The sequence below is a fragment of the Odontomachus brunneus genome, unplaced genomic scaffold (assembly GCF_010583005.1).
Source record: "Odontomachus brunneus isolate Ranch 3 - 2012 unplaced genomic scaffold, Obru_v1 Obru_scaffold_010, whole genome shotgun sequence".
In the NCBI taxonomy this organism is placed as follows: Eukaryota; Metazoa; Arthropoda; class Insecta; order Hymenoptera; family Formicidae; genus Odontomachus; species Odontomachus brunneus.
The window spans coordinates 926,057-929,075 of record NW_022639460.1 but is presented as its reverse complement, the minus strand read 5'-3'; positions in this window follow the sequence as shown (position 1 = coordinate 929,075).

Genomic DNA, 3,019 nt, shown 5'->3' with positions numbered 1-3,019 from the left:
ATATATATATATATATATATATATATATATATATATATATATATATATATATATATATTCTGAATATTCGGACATTGTGAAAAATGCGATCAAAATACAATGCGATCTCGAAAAATATCCGTGAACTAATTTTTCACTCTACTTTATCATAGTAATCGAAAAATTGCATGTAATCATAAACTTTTCTGTAAACTTTTCGTATCTTTTTTGGTATCGAAATTAAATTCTGAAAGTGTAGTAGTGAAATTTCTTTGAAATTTTCTTGATTGGAGCATCCACAATATTGCACTAATTGACAACTTAAAATTTAAATTTAAACATTTTTTTCGTTTTCGTCACATATTGAGCAATGCTCCAATTTATTTTTGCATACACTTTTGTTATGTAAAAGCGTTTGTAATTCTGTGCAAGCAACAAGACGTAAACTTTGCAAAAAAAAAGCCAATGTTATGTCAGTAAAGTTTTCATGTCCGGCATCCCCTTAACGCCATAGAGTTAATTAGGAATTTTATTCTTCAAAAAGATGAATATGAAACAGAAACCAACGAAATATTGTCTTCGTTGGTTAACTCTCAGTCAATCGAGGGTGTGAGAAAGAGCAGGGAAGAATAAGGAAGAGATTAGAACGACAGATGCATATTCCGCTCTCCCAGGAATCACGCGTACATTTGCATGCTATTATCCTCCCCCGTAAATTGTATTTACTTCCTTCTACGCTGTCGCGCGTATCAACGTAACGCGCTTGCCACAGCATATTATCATACGTAACGAGTGCGCGAAAAGTAGCTCGGTGAAGCGTGGAGTGTCTCGCGAGCTGTATACACATCGAGGCGCAATTTGTCGCCCACCGTCATGTTGCGGCGTACAAGGGATAAAGTTTAGGTCGCGCAAAAACGAGTATTCGAGCGCGCGCAACGTTATCGGGACGCGAAAAAGCGCTCGTTATCCGATTACTTGTAAAATTTTTCTATCGATCATTTCGGCTCATCCATCACGGCCGGGCTTTCCGAGAAAATGTCTGAGCTTCAACAATCCCATTGTAGTTTCGCGAGACATCGATAAAGAGAAAGAGAGAGAGAGAGAGAGAGAGAGAGAGAGAGAGAGAGCACGCACGCGCGCGCGAATAAAGCGACACCGTCGCGAATAAAACAATTACCTAGGTGTGGGATGTTGAAAAAAAATCCGCGTAAAAAGCTCCCGCGGAGTCCTTTTTATGTGAAGCCCGCGCAAGCAAGAACAAGCGTTCTCTCTCCACGAGGAGGATTAATGCATCCGGCGAACCTCGGTTAGCTTCCTCTGGGATACGAACGGCAGAACACTTACGCGTGATCCAATGGGGTCTGTTATAGCCGCCATACGTCTTCCATCAAAATAAAGTGATTTACGAGCGAAATATATAATTCATCCTTCACCTTTCGCGTATACACACACACATGCATGCACATACAATCATATAAAGAACGACTCTGAAAGAGTCGAGAAAAAGAGCGGGCAAGAATCAAAGAAAGAGAGAGATGCGTCGAATACGAACAAGTATTCGCGATCCCCCATCTTTTACTCCACTATCACGCTCTCGCTGCTCGTCGTTCGCGTGATCGATCTCGACTCGATTATTACATCGCGGTATAAAATCGGCCCTCTCGTCCGATATAACACGCCTCGTCGGGACCGCTGTATCGGCGTGGTACGCGAGATATCCATTAAGGATATTCCCACGAAATCTCTCCGCACCCGCGTACCTATCACAAAGCGGGGCGGCGGGCGCGGGGAAACGGCAGGGAGACGGGAAGGGGTTCGATATGTATCCCCGGCAAATTGCTTAAATTCATGCGATAGTACAACCTTTCACCGAACAATCCTAGTGATGAATACCACGCGATACCTGCATAGCTCCGCTCCTGTAGGCATCATAAATCGTGATACATCGCGCGCGCGCGCGCGCGCGCATACGGTCGGAGCACGCGCTGCGCTACGTCGTCCTCCCCTTCCACCATTCCCCGTTGAGACTGTTCTCGCGGAGAAATAACCGTAATCGAAGTAATTCGACGCTCGGCGATTTAACAGTAGCTCCTGATACCGCTAAATTGCATTGTTTAAACGAATTATCGGCGAATCTAATAACGGGCCGGTCTAATACGCCGCACAATCGCGCGTATAATCGATTATGCGCGCGCGCCGGTCGCCAATGTTAACAATTAACTATTTAACCGCGACACTTGCCGCGTATTATTCTCTCTGGTATATCGGAACTTTCGTGGTTGAACGCGCGAGCGTCATGTGCATGCACGCTCGCATGTAATATTTATACGCGAGGAGATTTGGTGTATGCATTTTTTCGAGAATACTTTTTCTTGGTAACTGAAGAGGTTCTCGAAGCAGCTGCGCTCCGCATGTGCGACGCATCCGGGGTCAGGCCACACACGAGCGTCGGAGGATCAATCGTGACTGATTCGCAAGCGGCCGCGAGTAATGTCACAGGTGAGCCGCGTTAATCGGTTGCCGGGTAAAGAAACGATAAATTCGTAATGCCATGCAAGCGAGGAAGGCAACGGCGCGAGGCAGGGAAGGACGATATGGCTCATCCGCTATCCGCAACACGTGGCCAGGTGGGATTTATAAGGCTGTAAATTATGTCCGTAGCAGAACACACTCGATATACTCGGTTAACACACGCCGCTCTGGCTCCTGGCATGAGTTGCATTACAAGCGGCGCGAGTCGTCCTCAGGTGGAATTGGAAACACGGTAATGATGCAATTCTATTTTCACGTCGTTAGAGCTTCGCGTCGGCCAACGTGCGCACACGTTGGGAGATATGGGGGATTATTTTATTTTATTTTAAACAAAGTTCGCGCGCGCGTTTCTCTCTCGAGTTCTTCAACTTCCAAAAAATAGTTCATGCGAGTAAACCGCGTGCCCGGGTAAAATTCTATTTAAAAATAATCCGAGTCTTTGATACTCGTGAGAGTCCCTCTGCTGCGTCATTCGTTACTGCATTTTGTTCCGTTCTCACGATTAAAA